This window comes from Gorilla gorilla, chromosome 5 (assembly GCF_029281585.2).
Source record: "Gorilla gorilla gorilla isolate KB3781 chromosome 5, NHGRI_mGorGor1-v2.1_pri, whole genome shotgun sequence".
NCBI classification, from domain to species: Eukaryota; Metazoa; Chordata; class Mammalia; order Primates; family Hominidae; genus Gorilla; species Gorilla gorilla.
The window spans coordinates 160,705,240-160,720,762 of record NC_073229.2 but is presented as its reverse complement, the minus strand read 5'-3'; the positions used below and the strand labels follow the sequence as shown (position 1 = coordinate 160,720,762).

Genomic DNA, 15,523 nt, shown 5'->3' with positions numbered 1-15,523 from the left:
CGGTATGAAAGGTAGCAGCAGCTTGCCAGCTTCTTGAGAGCCTGTGTACTGCATCATTGTCAGCATTGTCTCACAGCTGCCCTCCCAGGGCTGTAATTATCAGCCAGAGACAGCAACATCAGACATTTTTGAAAAAGGGGCTTTAAGGCCTGTGTTTTACATTTTCCAGCATCCTAAGTCTTGCTTCCCCTTCCCCAAAATATATAAGCTGTTCTTAAACAGATGGGTTATGAATTTTCTTGCTTTTATGTGCTGATTAATTTTTAGCTTGCGCTTAAATTATTCTGTCACTGAGGTATCAAATTTTCTTCTGTGATGCAGAGAGGTAGCATGACAAAGTAGAAAGCAAATATTTAAGCAATGATAAAGTGAAGAGTGTTAAATAGAATCCAGTGTCTGAGGACTCCTCGTTTTCTTTTTCCTGTTTCTCGAATTAATCTTACTTTGCTTTTCTTAAATATAATTGAAACTGTCTACATTAAATCCAAGAGCATATTACTTCATTTTTATGAGATGGTACACAGGGAAGTTCTAATAAGTAGAATCTTAACTACTGTAGTTGATTTTTATTTACTATCAGACCTGGCTCCTGTCTGAGAACCAAATGACCTCAGAAATCAAATGATGCTATGACTGGAGGGTGACTTAATGTGATTCTTTTATTTGCCTGTGAATTACATCATTGAACCAGAGTGTGTTGCTCTGGATGAAAACTCAGGACTTTAAATTTTTAGCAGCAAATCATTTTGCCTCTGAAAAGTTGGTAACTTTTAAAATTAATGTAGATTTGTTGAATTGTTCCCATGGGGTATTTTTGGAAACATTCTTGATTTGTGGTACTTTTCCTTGGATGTCTTGGACAGTAACTTAGGATAGCCATCCATTTTATTCTTAATAATTTTCTTTTCTTTTCTTTTTTTTGAGATGGAGTGTTGCTCTGTTGCCCAGGCTGGAGTGCAGTGGCACAATCTCAGCTCACTGCAACCTCTGCCTCCCAGGTTCAAGCAATTCTCCTGCCTCAGCCTCCTGAGTAGCTGGGATTACAGGCACCCGCCACCATGCCCAGCTACTTTTTTTTGTATTTTTAGTAGAGACGGGGTTTCACCATTATTGGCCAGGCTGGTCTCAAACTCCTGACCTTGTGATCTGCCCACCTCAGCCTCCCAAAGTGCTGGGATTACAGACGTGAGTCACCGCGCCCTGCCCTCTTCTTAATAATTTTCTTGAATACCTCTTCCTGTCTCCTGTTGTTGTTTTTGTTTAGTTGTCTTTTAGTATTTTTTTAAAAAGGAAGAGGAAGGGGAGGAAAGAAGATGCTTCTAAAAACCTACTTATTTTTGGCAATTTATGCAGCTTCTTGGATAAGAGAGACTTAATCAAGGAGTTTCTGACCCCCTACCATTTTTCTTTCTATCCCTGCCCATAGTGGTGGGAAAGGCAAGGGTAGGTATTGGAGGAATACTGGGAGAAAAAAATCCTGTGCTGATAAGGATGTCCAAACTTTCTGTGGATCACCAGTCGTCTCTATGACACATTCAATAAAATAACCAGATAACCGTGGATATCTCTAATTATGCTCAATGAATAACACTATTGACTTTGACTGAATTTTTCATTGGGTCCATCTTAACAATAGGAATATTCACTTTGTAGTCTAGCTTTGTTCCATGGAAAATGATGGAAATGTTCTGTATATGCACTGTCCAATACAATAGCCACAGCTGCAGAGCTTGAAATATAGCTAGTGCAACTGAGAAACAAAATTTTAGTTAAATAGCCACATGTGACTACCTTATTGGACAACACAGTTCTGATCTGTAGCACTGTTACGTTCTGAATTTGTGTCTTCTCTGGTTCGTTCGTCCTTACTGCTTCCTGATGTTGGATATGGTTGGGTCCTGAAATGAATGTGGTTATTAAGAGAACATCAAGGAGCAGACAGCCTCTGTACTGCATGAGAACACAGAAACCTGGATGTGTAGACAATTTCATTTTACCTTTTCCACTTAAATGTTATTGCACTGTTCTGATTATTATTATTACCAGTCACTAGTTGCCTGTATCATTTGTTGCACCTTTTAATGGACTCTTTTTTTTTCTCCTTTTTATTTTTATTTTTACTTTAGTGACAGGGTCTTGCCCTGTTACTCAAGCTGGAGTCCAATGGCATGATCATAGCTCACTGCAGCCTCCAACTCCTGGGCTCAAGTGATCGTCCTGCCTCAACCTCCTTAATAGCTGGAATTACAGGCACATGCCATCACACCCAACTAATTTTTTAAAAAGTTTTTTGTAGGGATGGGATCTTGCTATGTTGCCCAGGTGATCTTGAACTCCTGTCTTCAAGTGATCCTCCCACCTTGGCCTCCCAAAGGGCTGGGATTACAGGCGTGAGCCACTGTGCTTGACCATCTCTTATTTTCTAAATTAAATATTCCCAAAGCATCATAGCAAGATGACATACAGTTTATTTTTTGTGTGTGACTATTGCGATACACAATCAGAAACTTTTCTTTTCCCACCCCATGGCCTCATCTGCCAACCATACCCAAACCTGGTTTTCATGCTTAGTATCTTTTTTCTACCAGTAATAAAGAAGTTTACCATCTAAATTTGATGAGTTGAATGTTTCTGTTCAGGATTATCCTGGCTAATGATGAGTACCATCTTTTCAGGTACCATACTGTTGGGCAAACATCAAATGACTCAGTAAGAGTGAACGTGGAGATTAACATCTGGCCTTCTATGGTGGCTTCATAGTTATCTGGTGGGGTGACAATAGTTTGTTTAGATGGCAGACTAGATAATTCTTGAAGGAGTGATTACTCTTCCATGTAATCAGTAGGAGTGTAATGTTTTACATACCTGACTGTTATTACCACAGTAATTAAATAATCACTGGGAGCGAGCTGGGCTTATGCTGATGCCCTTATACCTCGGAACCTCAAGCCTCCTTGTAATGCTGACTTCAGGACTGGCTTAGGAGAGACTGTTTAGGTGCTGCAGTAACTAAATGCCCTTGGATAGGTCTCAAGGCAAACCTGCCTTAGACGGTGAATTTTGCTGAGCACAGCGATTATTAAGTAATAAGGCATTTTCCTCCTAAACCAGCATTTGTTAAATGCTCACTCTGTGGCAGATTACTCTGCTGGGGTTTTGTGGAAGTAATGCAAATATAATTGACATGGTTTCTGCTCACAGAAGTGGAGGAAGAAAAATGTGTACAAATAATGCAAGAGTATAAATTGAAGTCAGGAAAGGGAGAGGATGAGAGTGGCGGAAATGTTAAGTGTGTGCCAACTGTGAAGCCATTAGCTTCAAGATTTTAATCTGAAACAGGGCGTTTAAGGGATATAGACTCCTATCCCATCCCAAATGTCTGGCTGAGGTTGGAAGCTCACACAGACCTTAAAGGCGGGAGCACAGAATAATGGGCAAAGAGTCTTTTAAATGTCATTATAGAAGCAAGACATCCACACAGTGTTTCCCTGTGGATAGACACTTCTAGAGGCTTCATGACTATTACACAATACATTTTACAACTTCTGCTTTGTAATGGCCTCCTGACCCATTCTGTGAACTGCCTAAAGCAGTCATCTGATTGACTTTATACTCCTGTGTTGTTTTTATATAAAACCTGATTGATGTCCAGATCTAATACTAAATTTACTCATGAGACTTGACTCTAAACGACTTTTATTTGATTTTATCAAAATTATCATCTCCCTCAAAAGACGAAAGACTCATAACTCTCTAGGTGGATCATGGTGTTCCTGCTTTCAGTCTTTCCTCTTTCCAACCCATCCTCCATAGCGTGCCACTATGACATCTTTCCAATGGAAATATCTGCCCATTAGAAATAAACTTCTCATGAAACAGAGGTCTTGACTAGGAGTCTTGGAGCCATATTTAGTCTGTAGCTAAGTTTATTTGTCCCCTGCAGGTGTTTATGAGTCAACATTTAGGAACTGATTTTTTCATAATCTGGATTTCAGCTTCCCTTGAAAAATTGGAAGACACAGCCACCCTTGTCCTCTTTCTTCAAAGCAGTCATCAGCTGGAGCTAAGTAGCAGCTGTCACCATATGCTATAGATGGGTCATGCGTGCTCCAGTGCCCCTCTTCTAGAATATGCATTACATGGCCTGCCTCAGTTATCTACATTACCGTAGTCATTGCTTTTGTGACCCCTGACCTAAGGAATAGTCCAAGCCCCTTAGCATGGCACCTAGACTACCTACCAGCTGGTCACTTTTTCCTTCTCCATCCTCTTTCCTGCCACTCTTTGCACTTTGTGCTCCGGCAGCACCAAAGTGCTTGTTGCATTTGCCTGCTCCATCATGTTCTTGCATGCCTCTGTGTCCTACTCATGCTCATCTGTCCATTTTCCTCATCTTGCTTCCTCATTTGGATAACTCTGACTTACTCTATAGAATCAGATCACATGGCATCTTCTCCAGACTTTCCTTGGGTGCCATCTGCAGGAAACCTCCTCTCTCGCTCCCAGCCTCCTCATTCCTGGCACAAAGGGCAGCCCCTCACTGTGCTCCTTCCGCACTATAAATCCATTACTGACTTACATCAGTGTAATGAAATCATCCATGCACACACCCATGTCCTTCTTGACACTGTAAGCTTTGTAAGGGCCAGGACTCACTCCTCTTTATACCCTGTACCTTTCAGAGTAAATGGAACATTATGAAACAAAGGTAAACTTAACACTTAAAATAACTTACACAGACTCTGAAGGTCTTCATAATATAGAAATTCTAAGAAATGTTGATAGCATTAGAATTGTCCTTTCAAGGTAACTACTTGGAAAGAGACAATTCTGTGTTTGATACATTAATCATATTGCTCTCTATGAAACTGCATTTGTCTATTAGTATACCAGAGATTATCTCTTTGTTGTTGTCTTCTTCTCCTCCTCCTCCTGCTCCTCCCTTTTTTTTTTTTTTTTTTTTTTTTTTGTGAGGCAAACTCTTGCTCTGTTTTCCAGGCTGAAGTGCAGTGGTATGATCATGGCTCACTGCAACTTTGAACTCCTGGGCTCAAGTGATCCTCCTCAGCCTTCCAAGTAGCTTGCAACTAGAGGTGCACACCACCACACTTGGCTGTTTTTTTTCTTTTAATTTTGTAGAGGCGGGGTCTCACTTTGTTGCTTAGGCTGGTCTCCAACTCCTGGGCTCAAGTGACCCCACACCTTGATCTCCCAAAGTGCTGGGATTGCAGGAGTGAGTCACTGCACCCAGCCCTGTTTTGTTGTTTTCTGTCATGCTATTCATTTTTCTTTGGTGGAAAAACAAAGGTATATAGTTACAAGGTGCTATTAATTGACCACTTTGTGAATATTAAGGTTAATAATGCTTTCTGTCCCTTTTGTTAGCTAATCATAGATTAAATTGTAAAGAAATACAACTTCTCCTTGAGATCGGGACACAGTGGTTCTGAGAAACTGTACTCCCCCGCCCCCACTTTGTTAAAATGTGTATTTCTGGAGCCTGCAGTGACTTCTCTTCTTTTGGCTTTTCCACTGTAAAGGTAGAATTTCCTCCAGTTAAGGTTTCCAAACGAAATATAATCTAGTGTTTACCATTTATATTCCTATCGGATAAGTGATGATCTAGCAACTGTAATGTCCTTTTCTAAGTCATGAATCTTTTTGTTTTCCAAGAGGAGTCTTAGAATAAGAAATATGAATGCCCCTATAGAATCATTCTCATATATTTCCTTGTTTCTTTTTCTCTTTTGTTCTGTAAGGCTTGCACCATTGTCTTTTCCCAGTGTCCTTATGTGTGGCATTTTAGGGCTAGGCAAAAGGTTTCAGCCGTAAAATTTAACAGCTAGGGAGGCAAAAATGTATTTTAGAACAGTGGTATCAAAGATCCTTATTTTGAGGAGGAAATCTTGAGGTCAAATTCATTGGCATAAACTTTTATTTGCTGAAGAGATCTTAAATGTAATATTTTATTCAAAATGTTTATATAAAAATAATAGGGGATGGAGCAAGGATCACATCATCTAATGTATGTCTTGTACTCATTGGATTCTCTGTAACTATTTGAATAAATGAATACAGCTGTTCCCCAGGCATTATGTGTTATATAAGTAGAAATTACCACATGCGTTACTGTGTACAAGAGGAACATGATTTAACCTGTGTATAACCAAAGTTTTTGTATAGTGAGGTACAATATAAAGTGTAATTTGCTTGCTATATAAAACTAAAAGGCTGAAAAATTGTGTGCCTGTTTCCAGAGCTATAATTGATGGAGCTAAAAGAGCTGACTCCTCCAATCATAGGAACCAAACACAATTAAGTATTTACTTAGAGCCTCCCAGCTGATAACTCTTAGATATTATTTATTAAAAGATTATAGTCTGAGTTTGAATTGAATGTCCATTTCCATTAACATCTGTGTGTCTCCAAGAGCAACTTTAATTCGTTTTTACAGAAATTCTCCAGGTGGCTCCAGGCACCTTGACTATGTTTTTCATTTAGCAGAAACTTAACAGCAATGAAGGTGATTTTACTGAGAGACTCCATCTTAATTCTCAGATCATCTAGACGTTTAGGAAAAGCCCACTTTATGTTGCACCTTCCGTATGTTATTTTAAGTTTATGTTCTAGATTTGCCAATTTCAGAAGATAAGTCATACACCATTATACCCCAGAACCAGATGCCGAGGCCCAAAGTGTGTCACAGATGGACATAAGGCACTGTTTGAATGTTTACCAGAGCATTATTTGACATTTATGCCAACTGTAAAATGTAGGTCCTGTTTTTCAGGCTATCTGCCCAGCAATGGTTTGTTAGTAAGGAAATTCTCATATAATCTTTCTAGATTCCAAAGAATTTACAATCCCAGGTCCAGTGTGGAGTGGGAATGAAGTTCAGGAGTATAGACCCAGAAAAATTATCCTAACAGTTTTGATCTTGAATATATATGGTTTGGGGGACTAGATTCATTCTAAATTAAAGTTGCAGGCCTAATAAAGTAGTAAAAAGATATTAAAATACGAAGATTCAGCAGAACCTGTCATTCTAAAACCATTATTGGAACAACAGTATGGAGGCTCGAGCCACCTCCGTACTCCTAATAGGATTGCTTTCAAGGTCATCAGCTGAGTGTATGACCAAGAGGTGTCTTGGAGTTGGGCAGGAGGGAAGAGAGTTGGAATCTCTATTAGCCCCTTTTAAAAACTTCCCAAATAATGTAGCTTAAGATCTAAGTAAAAATGCAACTTTAAGAGAAGTTACCCCCTTACAAACAAGTTGTCGCCTCTGAGCCCCGATTTAGAACTATAGAAATTCAGAACCAGCCCTTATCAGGGATATCAGTTTACATAGTGGGAAAACAGGATACTAGGAAAGTTTCACCACGTTCACTAGTAGTCAGTGGGTACAGGTCAGAGTTTGCCACAGTTATTAGAAATCCAGGCTATATTTGGTGTGAGAAACTATGAAAAAAGTGCTTAGAAAAAAGTGATAGAAAAAGTGCTACATATGGAAATATGCACATTACTGTTATTAATATTTAAACTTTCTAAGCCTCAGATTCTCATCTGTGAAATGAAATGAATAAAATCATGCTCACAGGTGCTGGCAGGTATTAGAGAGAATACACAAGCACTTAGCTTATTCTCTGGAAAATAATTGGAGCTGATTATGTGACAATTATAATATTGGTAATTTATAACCAAATGTCTCACATTTTCTGATAACTTCTACTGACATGTTCTGTTGGGAGAATGGCCTGGTGGAAAGACCATCATGCTTGTCTGTGCCAAACCTTTTATAGAGATATTTTCCCTAATCTAATTTCTTTCCTTAACTTGTGAGTGAAAATTTCTAGGAAGGCTGCCTTCTTTCTTGTGTTGTTTTAGTCACTTTCCTACCATAGGCATATGTGACTGGATCTTTGTTCTGTGTTTGTTCATGTGAATCAGAAGTCCTAGCTGCCAGGTAGATTGCTCATGCAGTACCCTGTAATTTTGTTGTGTTAGATGAAGGAAATAAATTGCCATAATGTCAGATCACCTCACTTGTTATTTTAAATATGATTAAGGGAGTGTACCTGTTATTCCTTGGGATTAATGGAAAACTCTGATCTGCCTTAATCAGGGAACAGTAGCAGTGATCATCTGCCATTTTAAAAGCCAATTCAAAAGGATTTTTTTTTTTTTGCAAGGGTTTTTTTTTTTCCTTCTGACGTGGGGTGTGCATGTGCGCTCGTGTGCATGTATGTGAGTTGCTTGATGGCAATGTCCTATGCTAATGGACAGGTTTCTGCCAGTGGTTGAGATTATGGATGCTTACACTGGGGATGCCAAATGTATCCAGGCTTATTTTTGCAGGCTTATTTTCACATACTTATTTTCAGCACCAAGACTTCTTATTCTAAGTTTGGTTAGCCATCTTTTCTTTCAATACTTCTTGTTTCTCTGTGCTAGTCTTGTTTTGTTCTCTAGTCACTCAGAAGTAAGTGCTGTGAACACTTATGATGGAGAAAGCACCAAATTAAATGTTATTTGAGGCTATAATTGAACATATATATGCCAGCGGATCCGTGTCCTGGTGCAGTAGATACTTTTTCGCTTGGAGCTCTTCCCTCTACCTGGTATGTACTTCTGCTGCTTCTCCTCTCTCCATTTCACTCTCCCTGGTCAACACCTACTTGTCCTTCAGTTTAAATGTCATTTCCTTGGCCAGGCATGGTGGCTTATGCCTGTAATCCCAGTGCTTTGGGAGGCCAAGGTAGGAGGATCATTTGAGCCCAGGAGTTCAAGAGCAGCCCTGGCAACAGAGACCCCGTCTCTACAAAAAATACAAAAATTAACCAGGTGTGGTGGTGTGCACCTGTGGTCTCAGCTACTCTGGAGGCTGAGGTGGGAGAATCCCCTGAGCCCAAGGAGGTCAAGGCTGCAGTGAGCCATGATCGTAGCACTATACTCTAGCCTAGGCAGCAGAGTGAGACCTTGTCTCAAAAAAAAAAAAAAAAATTGTCATTTCCCTAAGGATGTCCCCAGACCAAGCTAGTCTCAGATTCTAGGCCCTTTCTTTCTCCAGGCAAATTGTGTATTAAGTGTTTGCTTAGTCGTTGTTTATTGTCTGTCTCCTCAACTAGACGAAGCTTCCAGAAAGCAATGAATATGTCTGTCAGATTCACACTGTGCCCCCAGCAACTAATACAGAGTCTAGTATGCACATACTTTCTTTTATTGTGCTTCACGGATACTGCATTTTTTTACAAATTGAAGGTTTGTGGCAACCCTATGTCAAGCAAGTCTGTTGGCGCCATTTTTCCAATAGCATGTGCCTACTTCTCATCTCTGCATCACATATTGGTAATTCTTGCAATATTTCAAACTTTTTCATTGTTATTCTATCTGTTATGGTAATCTGTGATGGGTGATCTTTGATGTCACTATTGTAATTGTTTTGGGATGCTACAAACCATGCCCACATAAGATAGGAAACTTAACAAATATTGTGTGGGTTCTGACTACTCCACCAACCCAGCCGTTTCTGTCTCTCTCCCTCTCCTCAGGCCTCCCTATTCTTTGAGACATGACAATTTTGAAATGAAGTTAACTAATAACCTTACGATGGCCCCTAATCTAAGTGCTCAAGTGAAGAATTACATGCCTCTCACTTTAAATCAAAAGCTAGAAATGATTAAGCCTAGTGAGGGAAGGCATGTTGAAAGCCTAGATAGGCTGAGAGCTAGGCCTCTTGCACCAAACAGCCAAGATGTGAATGCAGAGGAAAAGTTCTTAAAGGAAGCAAAAAGTGCTACCATGGTAAACACAAACGATAAGAAAGCGAAACAGCCTGAATGCTGATACAAAGAAGATTTGAGTGGTCTGGATAGAAGATCAAACCAGCCACACGTTCTCTTAAGCCAAAGCTTAATCCAGAACAAGGACCCTAACTCTCTTCAATTTTATGAAGGCTGAGAGGTGAGGGAACTGCAGAAAAAAAGTTTGAAACTAGCAGAGGATGGTCATGAGGTTTAAGGAAAGAAAGTGTCTCCATAACATAAAAGCACAAGGTGAAGCAGCAAATGCTGATGCGGAAGCTGCAGCAAGTTATCCAGATCTTGCTAAGGTAATGATGAAGGTGAGTTCACTAAACAACAGAGTTTCAATGGAGATGAAACAGCCTTCTGTTGGAAGAAGATGCCATCTAGGACGTTGATAGAGAGTCAAAGTCAGTGCCTGGCTTCGAAGGACAGGCTGAATCTCTTGTTAGGGGATAATGCAGCCGAGTCATTGCAATCATTGACTTGGAGTTGAAGCCAATGCTCATTTGCCATTCTGAAAATTCTAAGGCCCTTAAGAATTATGCTAAATCTACTCTGTGTGCACTCTGTCAGTGGAACAACAAAGCCTGGATGACAGCACATCTGTTTATAGCATGGTGTACTGACTATTTGAAGCCCGCTATTGAGACCCACTGCTCAGAAAAAAAGTTTTCTTTCAAAATATTACTGCTCATTGACAATGTACCAGGTCACCCTGATGGAGATGGACAAAGGAGGTCAATATTGTTTTCTTTTTTCTTTTCTTTCTTTTTTTTTTTTTTTGAGACAGAGTCTCGCTCTGTCACCCAGGCTGGAGTGCTGTGATCTCAGCTCACTGTAACCTCTGCCTCCTTGGTTCAAGCTATTCTCCTGCCTCAGCCTCCCAAGAAGCTGGGATTACAGGTGTACACCACCACACTTGGCTAACTTTTTGTATTTTTAGTGGAGACGGGGTTTTGCCATGTTGGCCAGGCTGGTCTCAAACTCCTGACCTCAGGTGATCCGCTTGCCTTGGCCTCCCAACGTGCTGGGATTACAGGCATGAGCCACTGCACCCGGCCACAAGGAGGTTAATGTTGTTTTCATGCCTGCCATCACAACATCCATTTTTCAGTCCATGGATCAAGGAATAATTTTGACTTTCAAGTCTTATCACTTAAGAAATATATTTTGTAAGGTTATGGCTGCCATAGGTAGTGATTCCTCTGATGGATCTGGGCAAAGAAAATTGAAAACCTTCTGGAAAGGATTCACCATTGCAGATGCCATTAAGAACATTTATGATGCACGGAGGGAGGTTGGTGTGCCAAACCCCTATTGACTCCAGCGGGCATGGCACCAGGTTCAAGACGCTGAAGAAGAGACCTAGAGCCAGCGAATGAGACATGGGTTTTACTGGGGACTTACGTACAGGTGAGAGAGTCCAGTGGTGGCAGACTGGGCAAAACCACCACCACCACTTGCAAAACACATGCAATGTATATAACATTTTCACTTAACACCCTCCCCCTAGCAACTTCCACCTGGCAAACCTCATTTAACCCAAAACAATGGGCCGTGATCCCCTGTATGGCCCATGTTCCACAGGATGCATCTGGGGCTCAGGTGTTCCTCATAGACAAGGAATGGATCTCTGGGTTGGCCACTTCTGAATACACATTGAGGTGCTCTGCCATACAGGGTTATTCTCAGGGTATACTCAGGTCGCATTATCACTGTCAGGTGCATCTACCATACAAAACTCAAAATATCAACATTAACAGGTGTTTGTAAGCAGTTGATCCCAACCTTCATGAATGACTTTGAGGGGTTTAAGACTTCAGTAGAGGAAGTAACTGCAGATGTGGTGGAAATGGCAAGAGAACTAGAATTAGAAGTAGAGCCTGAAGATGTGACTGAATTGCTGCGATTCCATGATAAAACTTGAACAGATTAGTTTCTTCTTATGGAAGAACAAAATAAGTGGTTTCTTGAGATGGAATCTACTTACGGTGAAGATGCTGTGAACATTGTTGAAATGACAACAAAGGATTTAGAATATTACATAAGCTTAGTTGATAAAGCAGCAGCAGGGTTTGAGAGGATAGAGTCCATTTTTGAAAAAAGTCCTGTGGATGAAATGCTATCACACAACATCGCATACAACAGAGAAGTCTTTCATGAAAGGAAGAGTTCATGGACTTGGCAAATTTCATTGCTATCTTACTTTAAGAAATTGTAGCTGGGTGCAGTGGCTCATGCCTATAATCCCAGTGCTTTGAGAGGCAGAGGCAGGAGGATCATTTGAACCCAGGGGTTTGAGACCAGACCGGGCAACAGAGTGAGAACCTGCCTCTACCAAAAACAAAACAAAACAAAACAAAACAAAACCTAGCTTGGTGTGGTATCACAAGCCTATAGTCCTAGCAACTTGAGAGGCTGATGCAGAAGGATTGTTTGAGCCTGAGAGGTCAAGACTGCAGTGACCTGTGGTTGTGCTACTGCACTGCAGCCTGGGCAACAGAGTGAGACCCTTTCAAAAAAAAAAGAAAGGGAAGAAATTGCCGCAGCACCCCAGCCTTCAGTGACTACTATCCTTATCAGTCAGCAGCCATCAACATGGAAGCAAGACCCTCCACCAGCAAAAAGATTACAACTCACTAAAGGCTCCAATGATTCTTCGTATTTTTTAGTGATCAAGTAGTTTTTAATGAAGTTATGTACACTGTTTTGGGACATAATGTTGCACACTTAATAGACTACAGCGTAACGAAAACACAACTTTTGTATGCACTGTGAAACCAAAAAATGTGTGTGACTTGCTTTATTGCAATATTTGCTTTATTGGGGTGGTCTGGAACTGAACTGGCAGTATTCTGAGGTATGCCTTGTTGAGGCTTCCTAAATCTTCATTACATCAACAGGTGTCACACCCTAGATAAAAAGTTGACAAGAATACATCCAACAATTTTTTACATCCATAATAGTCTTAGAAACTTTGGTATTTACTTTTTCCACTGAAACAGTTCTCTTTTTCTGTTGAGCTGTTCTGTAGAACTTGAAGGAAATTATTTCTAGGTGCTGATTCAAGACCTCTTAGTCCATGGGTGCTAAGCCAGATGGCAGAAGCCCAAATCTGGTTCCTCATAAGATAACTGATTGGAGGCAACACACTCTGGCCCTGCCGGCCAGAGAATGAGACAGCACAGCTGGAGAGGTAGTCTGTCTAGGCCTTTAAACATTCCAGGGTTCAGGACTTTGTTTTGAATCTAGCAAAGGCCTGGAGATATCAGATCAATCACCACCCTGCCTAGTGATAATGACAGTGAATTTTGTATTAACAACCTTTGTCCACTAGCCTTTATGCAGGGATGACTTGTTTGTTTTCGGCTAGAGGACATTGGCTTGGACAGTCTGCAGTGGCTTACTTGGATCAAATTCTAGAGCTAGACCATTCCAGAAGTACCTTCTACCATCGTTTTTCCTTGAACTGCCAGAGCTTATTATAAAATGTTCATTTCGTGTTTGTGGCATATCCTCATTACAGCCATGTTTGAATTATTATAAGTATTTTCTTTCCTTTTGCACAGTTGAAATTCAGTTATCATGACCATATTAAGTGTAAGCCAGGGAGAACTTGCATACACAAATCCTTAGTGATTTAAACTCCCACTGAGCTCATGACTAATAGTGTCCCTCACTCCCACCTGCTGCTCTGTGGATTAGGAAATATCGTGGAAAGTGAACTGGAGCTGCTGCTAATTTAACAAAGTCCACTGTGTACCTAGCCACATTCCCTCTAGTTCTCCACCTATTCAGTGCATCTCATTAAGCCACCCTCACAAATTTCCTTTTATGCTTCTCTTTTATAATACTATCTCTGCATCTGCCTTTTTTTTTTAAGGCCCAGAAAAACAGGTTCTTTGTGGGTAGACAGTTCCTGGTGCACACCTTTCATTCAGCACTGTAAAGATGCAAAGTGGCAACTGAGATATTAGGATTCAAAACCTCAGCACTCTGGATTTTTACCCTGGGCTTGGGGAATCAAATTTTCTTTTTATGAATTTGCTAGCTCTGATTCTTCTGTGACACCACAGTAGAAAATCCTATCCTAATTCTTAATGGTATTGTTCAGAATCCTATAACTTCCCCTTACCCATCTAGTAGTTTAGAATACCATAACATTAAAATTAGTATGAATTTTGAGTGGAACTCCAAACTGACCTCTTATATCAACACTTCTAATCATCAGCCAAATTTTCTCACAATCTAAGTAATTTCAAAATTATTCTCACTCCACTGCCATAAGTTTCAGTGACACACACATCTACTTTGATGCTGCATGACCTTCACTTGAACTTCGTTCAGCCAGCTGTGTGGGTTTATGCTGGGACTTGTTTCCACACCACCTATGATATCATGAACTCAGAAATTCTCCTAGGTACCCACAGACTTCAGATTCAGCAAACAATGATTTGCTCCCTACCCTATGCTAGATGTTTCCACACGCAGTAGTCTTCCGCTTGTCCTTCTAGGAGCCTCAGTCGATGCCTGAAACTTCAGATGGTACCAACCCCTATATGTATATACTATGTTTTTTCTATACATACCTGTGATACAGTTTAATTTATAAATTAGACACAGAGATTAATAACAATAATAAAATATAGCAATGTACCGTAATGAAAGTTATATGAGTATGGTCGCTCCCAAAATATCTTACTGTGTTGTACTCACCTGTTTTCAGACTGTAGTTGACTGCAGGTAACTCAGAATGCAGAAAGCAAAACCAGCGATGAGGGTGGACTGCCGTGTGTGAGCTCATCCTCCTACCTGAAGAAAAGCCTCACACCTTCTGAACCTTCATCCTCTCCACCACCCCCAGGCTTCTGAACCCCCTGTGTTCTCACAGTTATGAGTCCTCCTTCCCACTCACTGGTGTTTTGTCAAGCCCAGAACTCACGGGTAACCATTTCAAAGATGCACTTGCAATGATGCCTGGGCCTTCCTTGCAGGCTGGAGTGTCCCCTCATAGCCTCCTGTTTCTTCTTTAGGTCTGTGGAGTGTTACTGTGAGACTCCTAAAAACCAGCTGTGTGGGTCGTTTCTACTTTCTTATCCTCTCACCATCAGCTGAGCCCAATTTGCTGCTAGCCAGTTGTCAAATCACATCACAGGGATGCTCACCCCATTTTGTCTACTGTATGTCACTCTTTTGCCCAGGCTGGAAGTACAGTGGTGCGATCTTGGCTCACTGCAACCTCCACCTCCTGGGTTCAAGCAATTCTCCTGTCTCAGCCACCCGAGTGGCAGGGACTACAGGCACACGCCACCACACCCAGCTAATTTTTGTATTCTTAGTAGAGACAGGGTTTCACCATGTTACTCAGGCTGGTCTCGAACTCCTGACCTCAGGTGATCCACCTGCCTCGGCCTCCCAAAGAGCTGGGATTACAGGCATGAGCCACCACGCCCAGCATGTACCTCAATCTTAACATCTAATATTTGCTATGAATATTGAGGATGTTTTAAATTAGCTTCCAGGCAGGGCACCATAGCTCACGCCTGTAATCCAATGCTTTGGGAAGCAGAGGCAGGAGGACCTCTTGAGCCCAGGAGTTCAACACCAGCGTGGGCAACATCGTGATACTCCATCTCTGCAAAATTAAAAAATAGCCCAGCATGGTGGTGCATGTATGTATTCCCAGCTAACTCAGAAGGCTGAGGTGAAAGGATTGC

At 41.0% G+C, this 15,523-nt stretch overlaps 1 protein-coding gene across 10 annotated transcripts in view; it reads left to right on the top strand.

The window, feature by feature from the left end:
• Positions 1–15,523, top strand: part of MAP7 (microtubule associated protein 7) — a 207,749-nt gene that overhangs the window by 26,258 nt on the left and 165,968 nt on the right. The gene's annotated exons all lie outside the window — the stretch shown is intronic.